The following is a 16,470-nucleotide window of genomic DNA, read 5'->3' on the forward strand; positions in this document are numbered from 1 at the left end:
GATGAGAAGAGCTAGGGTTTTGGTGGCAGTCAACAGATAGATTTTATACAACGTGAATGCGACGCGAGCCGTTAGATCAAAAATGGAAGGGTAAGAAGAGTTGGGCCGTACAGGCCGTGCGGACGCGCGCCGAGAAAACGGCCCAAGCGTAGGTTCTTTTGCCTTTTTAACAAAATTTTACAAATCTTATTATTACTTAAGCGGAAATACAATTAAATTCTTAAAAGTATATATTGTTGCATAAAAATTATAATTATATTAATTTTATGAGTAAAAATACTATATTAAGGTTGTAATAAATTTTCATGCAAAAAAGATAAATTTAACTACTGAACAACTTGAACCTTGCTAGTGATTTGAGAGTCCATATACACATGTGCTTTAAAATGATCACCAAACGAAGCAAATGATTTTTAATTTGATTTTTTTAAAACCTTTTCAGAGATGTTATAAGGCTGTATATTGGTGCCCAACCAAATTTTAGAATTTTCCAACATAACTAGGGTATTATTAACTTTTATAAACTATATGTGACTAAGAAAAATAGATTGTAAAGTATAGAAACATTTGGATTTTTACTTCCAAATTTCCATGTGGTATTGAATAACCCCAACACAAGTAGTAATATGCTAGGTCATTTAGAATAACCCCAACACAATGAGCAATTTGCTTGTCCATTGAATATACATTAATTTTGAAATTTGCTTGAAAACTTTTAAAAATAATCAAGGATGAATCATTTCCTCAGCGGCTAGGCCAAACGGCTAAGGTAACACAACATTTTCTTTGCGGCTAACCGAAACAGCCAAGAAAACACATGGTTTTCTTGGCGGCTCGACCAAACAGCCAAGCAAAAATACCATTTTCTTGGCGGCTGGGCTTAACAGCCAAGGAAAAGCACCCTTTACTTAGCGGCTCGGCAAAACAGCTAAGAAAAAACACCGTTTTCTCTCTACGGCTCATAAAATAGCTAAAAAAATATATTTTTCTGACCGCATTGTCACCGCCAAGGAAATATTATATTCCTTGGCGGCTCAATTCTGACCGCCAAGTAAAATCCAAACCGCCAAAGTAAATCCGTTTTGGTTTAGTGACGTCCACACAGTCCATACACACCAGCAAACACATTAGCTAGTATATATACGTAGTTACCCAGCAAGTTTCAACTTTCAAGAAATGAACTTTGATTGAAACAAACTTAAATTGATGACAATGAATCTTCTCGTGACAATTACTTCCATAGTATAATTTGATGATAAATATAGATATATAGTTTTTTCTATACATCTTAACATTTACCTAGATATATTGTAAAAATTATGTATCTAGATTAGTCAAAATAACCTACAATTTGAAATGAAGGGAGTAGTTTTTTTTCAACTCCGATATAGGAACTGCCGAACCGGTCACGTGCTAGAAAATAAACATGATAGTACTTTTTACTTACCAAATAAGGATTAACCGAGCGAACGTACAGCTTTAAACAGTGCTCAACTGGACGAGCCTTGCTCACCAGGCTGCACCGTTGTCTGCTACGGTGGTCGGCCCAATTTCACTTGGACCCGGTGATAAAAAGGCCCAATTAATTGCCTGTGTTTTCACACCTCGGAACGCTTTCAGCTAAAGGATTTACTTTTTTTCTCCTACTATAATTTTTTTATTCCGAGTCTGCACAGAGATTCGTACGTGAATCCAAACTTTAAGAGACAAGGGTCCCATTTTGTTGTTTTTAAGAATGCCAATCCTCATGAAGAGTTTTATCCTATTGTTTCTGTGAGTGTCAATTCCAATTTATTAGACGATGTGTCATACCAATGAAGCAAATAATAAGACCACCTACATGCTGCAGCTTGGACCAAGCCCTACTCCTGGCTTTTGCTATGCATTGCAACCGATCACGCCCAGCACGTGTGGATCCAGCTCAAGTATTGAGTGACGGTTTGCTAATTATGGAACCTCTGCAGCTGCATAAATAAGGTTTAAAGTCCATTAAAATGAAAATAAAATAGAGCGACGGCTCGTGTTCTCAATGGGCTCTACGTGGGTCCGCTCCTGATGCCCAAATCCCAATAGCCACATGGAAATGAAGTGCAGTTTTGCGTTCCTAGTTATTGCGACATTGATTCTTTTAACTATCTTATTTCGTGCTTGTTATTTTTTCATTCTTAGCTTGAATTCGGGTGTTTACTTAAACATGAGGAGGAGAATACTCCAAACTCTGCAGTCTGCGGGATTCGAACCCGAGACCATTTGCCTCACGCACAACTTCTTTACTACCCCATCTACACAGCACATGTGACTTTGAATGGGATGTCTTCCTTTTAAACTAACATGTGAAGTACCCTTTAGTCCCAGTTAGAGCCACCAACCAGGACTAAAGATCATTTTAGTATGGGTTGGAGCCACCAACAGGACTAAAGGGCTATCCTTTAGCCTCGGATGGTGTTACCACCCGAGACTAAATATTTAGGACTTTTAGTTCCGGTTGGAGCCACCAATCAGGACTAAAGGATGCCCCTAGCCGTTGGACTCGGGACTAAAGCCTTCATTAGTCCCGGGCCCAACAATAGCCGAGACTAATGTCAAGAATCAAAGACCATTTCTGTACTAGTGATCCATGAATACCCCCCCAAAAGTCAAATTTTTGTAATTTAGCTCTTTTTTAGAAAGTTTTTTACATTTGGACCCTTGGAGGAAAGATTTTCGAAAATAGACCCCGACATGGCGCCAAAGGTAACGGTGCCGTGGTTCAATGTTACGGCGCCGTTGTCTTTGGCGCCGTGTAATTCCACGTGGATGGGCTGGCCACTCGACGCCAAAGGCTACGACGCTGTGGCATTAACATACGGCACTACCGAGCATGACGCTAACTATTGTGGTGCCGTGCGCCAGGACTTAACTCCGCGTCTGCTCCTCTGTTCTTCGAACAGAGGGAGCTTCTTGCCCCCTCCCCCTCTCTTCCTCACCTCCCCCCTCCTAGATCCGGCCATTTGGGGCCAAATCCGGCTGGGTAAAGGTCGGATCGACGCGTAGCAAGATGAGCTCATCCCCCTCCTTCATTTTTGTCCGGTGGAATGGTTTGGTTTAGCCGCATTTTGAAGAAATCCAATTGGTAAAGGTTGATGAATGATGCGGATTTAACTTGGTTTTAGTTGAAATTGAAGGTGTAGGTAGGTCATTTTAGGTATGGTAGTTGTCATGCTAGTTGTTGAATGGAAGTAATTGTTGTTTAATGATGGATTTAAAGAATTCCTAGGATGGTGAGTATTGGAATAGAAATAATTGATGGTTTTAGGTACTTTGCCTCTAATTTAGTTTTATAGATTGTTAATTGGTTTATTTGTAGTTCAAAATGTATGTTTAGTTGGGTCAATATAGTTGTTTGCCTCTTTTTGTCGATTAAAACCCACCGGCGAGCAGCGACAGGCAACACGAGGAGCCGGGAGGCTTCCGGAACTGCTGATGGGTCCCGGTCCCTCGGTCAACGGTCCAGAAGTTCGGCACACGCCCTGGCTTGGTGAAGTGCTAGGCGTGCCACCTGACCTATACCTGATCAGGAAGGTGTAGAAGTCGTTGTCAGTTACTTTTCTGCATGCACAGCCATGTCAAACATTAATTCGAGCCGCGAGCGGCTCTTAACATGACTCTCAAGATCGGCTAGAAGAGCCGATGGAGCCTCTGCACTAGGCCAAACCTGTTTTCGTACCAGGATGGACCTTCGAGTACCTCTCAGAATCAGTTGAAAGAAGCCGATTGCCCCGTTTAACAGATCGGATCTATTAATATTTAAGCGTCTTGTACGAATCCGATAGAAAAAGATAAAAGTATGCTCTGTAATTACCAAGCTAATCCAATCCATGACAGTAAGGGTTTTCACCGTGTAACCGGAACATCCTACGTGTGATTAAGCCTAACGAACATGAAAGATGACAGGACGATAACCTAAAAAGAGGCATAAAAACCAACTAACAAGTCGATTCCCGGAACAATCCCTCCTTAGATTACCATGAAGCACCAATCATGCAGCCGGAACATTTAACCTGTTTGAAGGGCCTAATCATACGGATATTAAACTAATTCCTTGTAAAACAAAGAACTACCATAACAGATTAGATCTACTAAGCAAGAACAGAGCAAAGTGCTGCCCTTGCACCCGGGATTGCGTACAAAGGCAGCTAAACGATTACGAACAGCAAGCAGATCATGGATATACTATTCGAAACCAATGCAGCATCATAATCGCTTAAGATAACTAGTGTTACTCACCATCAACAATGCTTCAGTACGAGAAACACAAAGATAAATAGATAAACGCAATGCTGCCCCGATCATACGGAGCATGATCGGAGCAGCATGGCAGTTACCTGGAGAAACCCTTGGGAAAGGGGTGGCGATGCGCCGAGAATTTGTTGCGAATGATTGATTGATTTATTGAATCTCACGATACATATTTATAGTCCGGAAACTTGATCTTTTCTAACTAACCCTATCTGATTACGATACAATCTCTAACTCACTACATTTAAACTATCCTTATTAGATACATGGCCATCCCGGCCCTTGATATGTTCGCACAGAAGCCGATTCGCAGACCATTACGATGATTTCCTTCAGCCCGTGTTGCTCTCGGCCCATCCCTTGGCCCAGTCAAATTATGGCGATAACACCTCTATGTCGATTGGATGTATTATTTAACTTTTGAAAATTGTTATATACAATAGAAGAATTGTTATATACAATGGAAGAAATGAAGAAGTTGTATTGATGATACTTTTCATTTACATGTTAGAACTTTATTCAATAGTTCGATGTTTGGCTTGGGTTTGATTTGTGTAGGCAGTTTGAAGTTAGTATTTGCCTTAAGTTATAGTTTTATGGTTAGTTTACTTATCGTTGCTTTTTCAGGTGTCTGATTGGTGAGGTGAGTATTGTTCCTCCTTTACATCATCACCGCTCTATATTTACATATGCTAACCAATGGCCCATGTTTAGTCCTACTACGATGAAGGGAACTGCCACTACGCAAGATGGATAGATCCTAACAATTTCGAGCACACCCAAGAGTACATCAACATCTTGAGAAACAGGATCTTCGATCTCGAGAGGAAGGTGGAGGGTCTGGAAAAAGATCTAAAAGAAGCCACTCCATACCCATGGACTGCTAGCCTCTCACCGGACCCGCTTTGCCCTAATTTTTGGTGCAAGTATCCGTACCACATGAAGAAGAATCAACCACCTCCATCTCCACCTTCCTCTCGTGGAGCTGTAGGATCCTCCCAGTACTCTGGTGGAGATGGTGGCTACAACGGGGCAGGACCCTCACAGTACTCTCAGAGCCAGTACTACCGATAACCTAGTTCGGTTGTACCCCGGCTATTTCAATTACCTAAAGCGTATTAGGTTTAAAGCGGCGTATGTTCACATAACATGCTGTTGTACATGCCACTGCTTTGTTCGCATTTTATTATTTACTTCAAAGGTTCATGGTCTCACCATGTTGCATAATGTATCTTAGTCTATGCAACAAGTAGAGTCAAAACCATAACCTTTCGGGCATGTAGTTTGTAACCATTTCAAAGTCGGGGATGGCTAACATCATTGTTCTTATTTCCGTCAACTCTATAAAATACTTCATGCATGACGTGGATGCACCTACAACACGTACGCACATCACTAATTTAAAACAGCAGAACAACTCAAATGAATGTCAAATATGTAGTTTCAAATTTGCTTTCAAAGAGAGAGAGAGTTTCAATTCAACAACTCACATGAAATAATGAAGTGGTTGCTTAGCACTCTTGAAGACCTTCTATTTTGCATTCTGTTTGAACAATTCAACTTTTGGTAAACATAAAAAATGCAATATAAAGTACATACTTTGCAATGGAATCAAGTTTAGAATAATTGAACAATGTCCTGGACATATTTGAAGATCCTAAAGTTAGGGACAAATGCTGTTTTCCTTAAAGACTTGAATTTATCTAAGTCTGGGTTGTGCAGTGACAAGTGGCTCATTTTGGACTTACATAAAAAAGTTTTATGTAAAACCTTTGGATAAAAAGTTTACCACTAAGTAGAGGGATGTTTGGAATATAAAAATGTGCCATTGGTTTTTCTGAAAAAGATCAGCAAGGTTTTTAAATTTGATATCAAACAGAGCTAGGCTGGCAGACGGTAACTAGCATGACGCCCTGGCCCTCGGCGCCGTGATGTTAAGACTCGGCGTTGTGCTGTTAGGCCACAGCGCAGTGATGTTTGGCGCTATGGTTTTGGCCTCGCCATGATGGCGTCCACGTGGAAAATGATGGCGCCAAAGGCTACAGCGCATGACATTAAGGGGCTGTTTGGTTTCTGGCCTACGGCGCCACACCGCGCCGCACATCCCGCGCCGCAGGTGTGGTGGCCGAATCGGCCGCCGCACCTTAGGCACGGTGCGGCGCCCTAGGCCACAAAGCAAACAGCCCTTAAACCTTGGCGTCGTGGCCTTTGGCACCGTGTCGAGACTCCATTTTTGCATATCTTTCCATCGAGGGTCCAAATGTAAAAACTTTCCAAAAAAGGGCTAAAATGCAAAATTATTGCCTGGGCAATGGCATCAGTGGTGGTGATGGTCAGCAATGACCCTAAGAGGTAGTTGCAGGTGGCTTTCTCTTCCTCCCTCCCTCCCTCCCACCCTCATCCCTCATCTCCCCCTTCTCTCTCCTCCCACCTTCTCTCGCCTTGCTCTGGTGATATATCATCAACGGGGGTCATCGGATTTGTTCGTGGCTGACGAATCCCTCCCGGATCCGGTGGTCGGTGGTGGCGCCCCCTCACCGGTGAGTGCTGGCGGCTTCGTTGTGGTTCCTGGCCATTTAGGCTGCGTGGGCAGGCCGCAGAGACCGCCACTGCTTCTTGGGGCGGTCTCTTCACCACGATGGGCGGTGGTGCGACTACGGCCGTGTTGCTTGAAGCGAATCCATGGTGGACACGCTTAGATATGTGCCCCACCATGTGTCTGTCCAGTGCTAAGCACTGCTGCATCGCCGATTGGGGTTCAACAACATGCAAAAGCCTTGTGACTAGACCTGAGCAAATGTCGGGCTGACGTCATCTTCCCTCGCCCACCCTACACCACCGTAGTTGCCGACTTCATCTGCTCCACGCCAGCGCGCCACCGCAGCCACCCGCTTTCCCTAATTTGTGCCATCACCGTCACCCATTTCCTCTTCTGCTGCGCCTCCATGCCGCAGGACGGCCTGTCATACTGGCCAGCGAGCGCGGAGGCAAGTTGCATCCAAGCATTGTAGATTCATGCTTTGAGATTCAGCAAATCTTTTATTCAAACCTGTGGGCAATTTTATGGTAATGACGTACTTGTATCTTATTCCCTCCATCCATTTTTCTAGGTCAGATGAGGAAAATCAACTTTTCTAGGTATGTAGTGCGCAGCCCTCGAAACGGCCCACGTCGCCTCTGGGGACTCGGCAGCCTGTCCCCTCGGTAACCCACGTAATTAAGCCACGTTGATTGTATCGGTCCCACGTGAATACAAACCGGCAACGACGACTAGTATACATCGCTTCACCGATGTTCCACTCTATATCATGTGGATCCTCCCCTTCATTAGCCTGACCTTCCTAATCCTCATCTATGAGAGAATTAAAATACATATTAGAGGCAACAAATTAGAGAAAATAATGGATTAGAAGTACATGGCCAAACCTTCATTGCCATTGAAAAACATGGCATTGCTGAAATCAAACGCATCTTCTTGAACCTCATCCCAATCAATCGGGTTGGGTAGATAAACCTCGACTTGAGCACGCCGCACCTCCTGACCATCTTCAGGATCATCTCCAACTACTGGAACATTGAGATCAAATTCTATAACTGGTGGCGCTTGGTTCAAATCAAAGGCTTCATTTTGGTGTGGATCTGCCATGACTTTCTGGAGGTAGGCTAAGCACAAGAGAGTTGGGCACCCAATTTATACACAAGGAGGATGAGGCCATAGAGGGAACTGAAATTTCACATTTTGTTTCAAGTTTTGGGGAAAGAATTTGAATCGAGAGCGGAGAATAGAAAGGAGGACCACGGATGGGCAAATATTTGTCGAGGCAAATGGTGCGCGCGGTTGGGATATGGGAGAAAAATATCTTGCGGTTTTTTCAGTTTGGTGCGGAGGAAGTTTGGCGTGGGGGTAATTGTTTTTTCGGTTAAACGATGACGGGAATGAAGGGACGCTGCATACCTTCATGCAAAAATCCTGCAACATGGCATAAGGCCCAGCGTTGGTTTAAAAGCATGTGCAAGGCTCCAGCGCTGCCTTGATCATCCGCCCTAGAAAAATGGAAGGAGGGAGTATGATCTAGCAATTGTTGGTTTATGCCTTATTCATTCACACCGGCAAATGAGTTCGGGACGCGTCCCATTCTTACAAGCATTAAATAATTTAACTAATTATGGAGCATTGAATGTTGGTTGGGTCACATAGGGCCCATAGTACAACAATTAGTACCATTACACATAGGGCCTCCGCTTCTAAGGGGGTAAAAAAAGGAAGGACCTGGAAAGGGAGAGGGCGAGGGGCAGAGGAGGGGTTGCTGTCGAGTAGGATTCCTATAGCTCGGGGATCAAGGCGGTGTTGACGCAGATTGGATTTTGCTACAAATTCGCAATTGCTTCTTGGTTTCCTTCTCTAATATGCGCTTCATATTAGGATAGCGCTTTGGAAGGATAATTTCTACTGCCCGAGGTTGCGGGCGCAAGTAGATGAAGTAGATCTAAATTCACGGATCCCTTAGGACCGGTCTCAATGTGAAGAGGACATGGTGCTGTAGGTTCCAAGAGTTCGGAGCTATCCGCCTTGTAATCAGATCCTTGGTGATGGATGATTCGGCTTGCAATACATCTACATCTCAGTCCAAACCATTTCTACCAATGTCATCCGCTTTGGATTGTCAAGTTGAGATGTGTTCTTGCGCAAATAGTTTGATATGATTTTTTAATTTAGCTGCATAATGATGTATTGCATCCAGCAGAACTAGGTGGTGCTTTTTAATCTGTAGGTCTTCCTTAACTTTCTCAGATTTTCCTTTTTATATTTCATTCATTTTGTTATTTATTCAACTGATATGACAATACTCCATGTGATATTATTTTAAGATTTATAATGATTCTACATAAATACTAGTACAATCTCTTAAAATTTTCATTTTTGCCACACCAGGACATACCAAGGAAGAAGCAGAAAGGCGGTGGAGTATTGTGCACTCCCAATCAAAGTCTGTTAATGAGGGTCACTTGTTTATGTGAGGTAAACTATAAGCCACTTGTATGATTTAGTTTCGGGCTTATCTCAAAGGAAGAGAGAATTGGTGAAGATTATCGGATTTGAGGGTTGCTACTATTTCCTCCAATTATGCAGCTTAATAGGAGGTTCATACTTTGGCTAATGAGCAAATTAAAGTTGATCCACTTGCACACGAATAGGAATTCGGCCCCAACAGGAAGATCTATTATATTAATAAGGGAATGTTAAAATAAGTCACCATATTTGCCGAGAGGGTCTATAAATTCCCACGTTAATTTAAAAAGAGAAGAAATTATACTGTTGGATTTTATCAAGATCTAACGGTTTAACCTAACTCAAAGAGTCCATATCAAATTCGATTGATAAATAAAATATAATTTCAGAATTAAAAAAAAGAAAGTTAGAGCTTGATGAAAGTGTCCTAGGCGAATAAGATTAGTAAATAGCTAAATTTGGAATTACAAAATAAGGAAATTTATTAAGTAAATAGCCAAAGAGTTCATATTGAATGCAATTATTAAGTAAAATTCAGAATTAAATAAATAAGAAATTAGCACTTGATAAAAGAGTACATGTTGAATGCCGTCAGTAAATAATTAAATCCAGAATTTAAAACATAAGAAAATTAACTGTTGATCGAATAATTGTATTGATAATTTGATTTTAGTTGAGTTTGGGAAGCCAATTACGGATGTAAATAGTCCATGTAGAATAAAATTATCTAAGCTACACTAAAAAATATGGCTTGAAATAGCTACTAATAAAAAAAGTGATAAACAATATTAATTTTTATGATAATCTAATGGTTTAAATTAATTCAAAGAGTTTCTTGAATACAATTAATGTGTAGTTTAACTTGAAATTGTTATAATACAAAATAAGTAGTATTATATATGAATTTGGAGGAAAATAGAAAAATAAAATGTCAATGTAAATAAGAAATGATAAATAACTAAATATAAGAAAATATAATGAAAAATGGTACCTAAATTTTGAAACAAATTACTTACATAAAAGGCATAGGTCCTTAAAGTTATCATGGTAGCCATTTATTTCATGCTACTAACACTAGGAGTACATGCTTTCATAAACAGTTAACCATTGATAATGGTACAGGTGTCCATGACAATTGTTTGAATGTGTTCGTTAGGGTTTCTTCAACCGATAAAAATATAATGGCTTCACATAAGAAGCCCACGTAAAAGCCGCAAAACAACTTACACTATGGAGGAGAGAAACAATAGCTTCCCTAGCTTCTCCTCCCTAACCAAGCACTAAAATTTTCTTTGGATTACCACATTACCGCTAAGAGCTCCACAAAAACATTTGCTTCACCATTGAAGCTAAAATTAAAATTATTTTAGAAGGGTACGTTTGTGATGTGATCTATATTTGGTAAACTTTATTCTTTATAAGATAGTGTGCAATTTGGAAAGCGTGATTATAACCACAACAAAACACATTCGACTGACCATGGAGAAGCACAACTTAATAACAATAATTTATAGGGAACAATTATAATCAAAAGAATGGAGAGTAAAAAAAGATCAAAGTGTTAGACTCCGAAAGAGTGATAATGACCATAGAGAAAGAAGTGGGTTGGACGTGAAGAAGTATAGCCACATAGCAGCATAGAGAGAACACATGCATGATTAGTAAATTTAAGCTTGAAAGCAACAAGAGTTGCTACATCTTCGAAAGTGCAACAAAAACTAGTATACAAAGATTAGCAGCACCACAATTCAAGGATGACGGTACAATCATGTCATAGCCGTAACATGATATTAGCTCGGTCACAAGGTTGAGTACCACCCCTAACATAGCCGCAGAGGCATGGTGATCACTTCTAGTGACAACAAGAAGCAACAAGATGGATCTAAAAAGTTTTGAAGAAAAAAGAAGATGATGCAGTCATATATTACGCTGTTATGATCTAGAACAAAGAAACATGGAAGTCAATGTTTGACATCCATGACCATCTATAGAAAGCTGATGGGAGTGTCTGAAAAGAGAAAAAATACGCACTGTCTGATGTCAGTGAACAGAAGGAGAGAGGGGACAAGTACAAAAAAAGGCTCTATCTTACTAGCTGCAATAGTGAATATGTAGATTGAGTTCACGACACGTGTTGAAAAAATATGCATCAGTCATAAGACATTATGGGAGCATGCATGTATGGGGTTTTAGGTATCGGAGATTGGAGAATAAAGAAAAGAAAAGGCGATCATTTATTTCTACTTTATACATTAAACTACTCATCTAGATCTTCTCTAAAAATATGAGGATAATTTTCCATACCATTGATGAAACTCTCACGGAAAAGTTGTATCACCAGTCAAAATTTTTAAAAATTATACTCTTACTAAAATTATTCTATGTAATATAACATGAGCACTAGAGAAATAGAAAAAGAATATAATTGTATATAAGATATTACATTTGTTCTAAACTCATGTTCCAAAAATACTACTAGTGTTCAAAAAGAATATAAAAGATGAGAAAAGGCATAGATGATACCTCAGATTAGGCCACCTGAAAAAGTAATTATAATAACACTATTTAAAAAAATTATTTGGATCTATTTTAAAATTAAAATATATAGAATAAAAAACTAGCTACCCGCGCTATTTGCGCGGGACACGTTGCTAGTTGTATTTGAGGAGGAGAATGTGGCCCGTGTCTTTGGAATCCCATGCAAAGATCTATCGGTGGCTGATAATTATGGTAAGCCAAAGAATGAAAAGTTGCTTTCATCAAAAGGAAGTTTCTATGTCAGGAGTGACGGTTGTGGTTTCTTCTTCACCAAGTCCAGTTTTCTTCTTCCGGGTTGCGGCCTCTACCAGGGGCAGATAGTGTGAAAAAGGATGGTTGCGTTTTTTACTTTTCTTTTTTATTCCATCTTATGCACCTTCGCTGTTTCCTGCCACCTACATCTATACCTCAAATAAAAAAAACCGAAGTCTGTTTATCTCCCTCATGGGTCTGCCTCCCTGTGGGTCTGCCAACTTCGCATCTCAGCCGTCCGATCATCACCCCGTCCGATCTCAACCGCCCACCCCACCTCTGCCCCCACCCGCGACCTCCTCCCCCCACCTACGACGTCCTGGCCGACGGTTCCCCACCCGCACACACCCCGGAACGAGATCCTCTAAAGTCGGCAAAAACAACTTCCCTCTCCAGTCACGCATCTGACCCGTTGCTTTCCTATCCAATCGTCAGATGTTCCATCTCCTGTCTCACAGACGGTGCCCCATTAGGCTTGCTGTGCTGGAACAACATCAGGGATGACGCGTACGTATATCTGCTAGTGGGGAACTGTAAGTTTCCTGGCACGAATAATCGCTGCTTTGGCGCCGGACTCACATTTTTGGCGCGAGCAGCGAACGTCATGCGGCGGCGATCACGGATCGACGAAGGCCGTGCGTCAGGCTCAGGTTTCTGCTTGTGCTCTCCATCCATCTGCAAACTGGTGCCAAAATATATTTGGATTGTGCTTGAACTGCTCCCGTGTCCATCTCTTTAGCTAGTACCCTGCATACTGTGCTTGTTCTGTTCTGATTGTTTTTCGTCCTCCCTTGTTGAATTGTGCTCGAACTGATCGATTGAATAAAGACCGGTATAGAAGCTTGAAGGAAACATCAACTCGCTTGCATCAAAATTAAATCTGCATACCGAAGATGGAAGAAAATAGGTGCGTAATGCCATGGTTGTTTCTTTTTATTTATTTGCATAGGGTATAGATTTGAGTCGTTCAATTCGCTGCCTAATATCATGCCATCTTTATTCTTTTTTCTTGTAGGGAAGGCTTGATTTCTAGTCTTTTACCTCAAGTTGGCATGGAGTTCAATACTATAGATGAGGCCTGGATGTTTTGGATTAGCTATGGGGGTCAAAAAGGCTTTGAGGTGAGAAAAATGTACACAAACAAAAGAAAGTCAGATGGGAAAGTTAGGTCCTGCAGATATGTTTGTGCAAATGAGGGGCATAGAAAGAAAGATAAAAGGGATCATCTAACAAAGTGTCCAAGAGCTGAAACTAGAACTAATTGTCAGGTTCGCATGGGTCTTATAATGGATCGGGAGAAGGAAACTTATAAAGTTGCTGATTTGATTTTGGAACACAATCACATGCTTCAGTTGCCACAAACCTCGCACTTGATGGTGTCTCAAAGAAAAATTTCAGAGTTACAAGGTTTTGAAATTGAAACAGCTGACGATGCAGGAATTGGGCCCAAAGCAGCACATGAGTTGGCGTGTGTGCAAGTTGGTGGTTCATCCAATCTCAGTTATACTCTTCGTGATCACAAGAATTATTTACGGGCCAAGCGTCAGCGAGAGATGGCATATGGTCAAGCAGGAAGCATGCTTATGTATTTTCAAGATAAAATTGCTGAGAACCCTTCATTTCAATATGCATTGCAGATGGACATAGAAGAACAAATAGCAAATATATTTCGGGTTGATGCTAAAATGCTCACTGACTATGCATATTTTGGTGATGTTGTTAGTTTTGACACTACTTTTGGAACAAACAAGGAAAGTAGACCTTTTGGTGTATTTGTTGGGTTCAATCAGTTTAGAGAAACAGTGGTTTTTGGTGCCGTTCTCTTATATGATGAGACATTTGAGTCCTTCAAGTGGTTATTTGAGACTTTCCTCAAAGCACATAATGGCAAGCAACCAAAAACAATTTATACTGACCAAGATTTTGCAATGGGAAAAGCAGTTAAGGAAGTGTTTTTAGAAGCATGGCATGGCTTGTGTACTTTTCACATTATGCAAAATGCTGTCAAACATCTAGCTGAACCCGAAGATGAAGATGAAGGCAGCAAGAAAAAAGGCAGCAAGAAAGATCCCAAACATGTAGATGACGAAGGCAGTGAGGAAGAACTAAGTATTCTCTCCGACTTTAGTGCATGTATGTATGAGTATGAGGATGAGGCTACACTTGAACATGCATTTCAGCTCATGAGGACAAAGGCGAGCAAGCAAACTTGGTTGGATAGTATATACAAGGTGAGAGAGAAATGGGCTGAATGCTATATGCAGGATGTTTTCACATTGGGGATGAGAAGTATGCAATTGAGTGAGAGTCTGAATAGTGAGCTGAAGAGACATTTCAAATCTGACTTCGATATCATTAGATTTCTTAAGCATTTCAAAAGGGTGGTGGCAGATAAAAGAAAAAAAGAGTTGGATGCTGAATTTGAATCAAGGACAAAACAGCCTGGAATAAAAATGAAGACACCTATGCTACTCCAAGCAAGCAAGCTTTACACACCAATTATATTTGAAGCTTTTCAAGGTGAATATGAAAGGTCACTGGTAGCATGCACCACAACATTGGAAGGCAATAATGAATACCTTGTAGCAATTGGGAGCCTTGATGAAAATTTTACTTGCTTTGAGAAGGAGTATAAAGTTACCGGTGATCCTTTAAAGCAAACCAGTACATGCAGTTGTGGGCAGTTCAATAGATTTGGAATATTGCGTGGCCATGCTCTAAAAGTCCTTGATTTGATGAATATCAAATCACTCCCTGCACAATATGTATTGAAGCGATGGACACGGGAGGCACGTTGTGGAATCGTACAGGACAATGAAGGTCGAAACATAATAGAGAATACAAAATTAGATGATATGCTTCGTTACAAAGACATGACTCGCAGATTTCTCAGTTTAGCACTCCGAGCAGCCAGCAATCCAGGTTGCACTTTGTTAGTAAACAACACCCTTGGTGTGCTTAGCAAGCAAGTTGAAGAAGAAATCAATGGCTGCACTGATAATGTGGAACCTGTCACTGTTCCAATAAATATTGCTCCCCAAAGTGATTTGGTGAGCACTGCACGTCTAAAGAAAAAAGAGGTGCAAACAAAAACCTTGAAGCGCCAAAAAACATGGCTTGATAAGAAACGCAAATTTACAAAGAAGGGAAGTAAGAAAAAGGGACAAGGCTCAATGGTTTGTAGTAGCAGAAAAATATATCTCATTCTCTTTAATTGTATTTAGTGGAAAAAGGCTTAGTTGTATCTAATTTTTATTCTCTTTTATTAGCAGGAACAAGAAAATATAAAAGTGCCATCTGTTGATGGTGTACCGGTACAAAATATTTCCACTAGTACATCTCTACCCAAGGAAGGGATGTCTGAAGCATACATGACCATCAATACATTCTCTCAACTATTAACGGTATCTGCACAGAGTTCACTTTGATTTCTTTTATTTTCCAGTGATCAATCTACTGATGACACACAGAGTTCACTTTTCTTTTGTTTTCTTTTCCAGGGACCATTCACCAATGATCTTGATGCTGAATTTGAGAGCTTCAGAGAATAGATGCTGAATTCTAGTAATATTTCGAAGTAATACACTTTTTCTCTCAATCATAGATGGCCCATTATGTTGAATTATTATTTTTCTAATTCTCAGGGAGCAATCACAGATGCTGTTTTGGATGATTTCTAGTATTATAGATTATATCCCATATGCACTCAAGAGAATGGCTCGACAGCCTCCTTGGCCATCATGTTCTGGTAGTTTTGGTTTTCTAGTTCTGTGTAATCAGCCATATGAAAATTGCAGACTTGCAGTAATATGCATTCTTTTGTGCAGCCATATGAGTTTGCAGGCGGAGCTGGAGAAACGTGCTGCCACATCGGCGAGCCGGAGGAAGAGCGGCGCGTCATGGCCAGGAGGCTGCAGCGCCTCCTGCGGAGGATGGCCGACGATAGGCGCCGGACGCTGGAGGCCGCTGCCACCCTTAGGGAGGAGCACCGGCACCGCCTCCTGCCAGAGCCCGCCGACGCCAAGCTGGAGCGTGAGCTCGGCAACACCCGCCAGTCTTCGCCGAGGTGGAGCTGCTGCGCCGCTGCGGATGTGGTAGGAGATGGAGGAGGAGCGCCAGATGCTGCTGATGGCCGAGGTCTCCGACGCTGAGGTGAGGTACGCCGCCGGATCAGGGAGGCGAGGGTAGCTCCGGCGAGGAACTCCGAGCGTCGCGGCGGCGGCCGGTTGCGAAGGGGAACGGCGACACGAGGAGCCACGGAAAGGAGTCGCTGGCTGGGCTGATATGGGCTGAGAACAGGCATGTGAGATTGGAGTTGGCTGGACCGATGGTTGGATAGAAAAGCAACGGGTCAGATGCGTGACCGGAGAGGGAATACGCCCCGGCCTCCT

At 41.6% G+C, this 16,470-nt stretch overlaps 1 long non-coding RNA gene across 1 annotated transcript; it reads left to right on the top strand.

The window, feature by feature from the left end:
- Nucleotides 1-12,689: 12,689 nt before the first annotated feature.
- On the top strand, nt 12,690-13,611 carry LOC112878145. The gene is made up of 3 exons (XR_003225643.1): nt 12,690-12,729; nt 12,908-12,986; nt 13,095-13,611. It is a non-coding gene; the product is annotated as an uncharacterized LOC112878145 (long non-coding RNA).
- Nucleotides 13,612-16,470: the final 2,859 nt, after the last annotated feature.

This window comes from Panicum hallii, chromosome 1 (genome assembly GCF_002211085.1).
Source record: "Panicum hallii strain FIL2 chromosome 1, PHallii_v3.1, whole genome shotgun sequence".
In the NCBI taxonomy this organism is placed as follows: domain Eukaryota; kingdom Viridiplantae; phylum Streptophyta; class Magnoliopsida; order Poales; family Poaceae; genus Panicum; species Panicum hallii.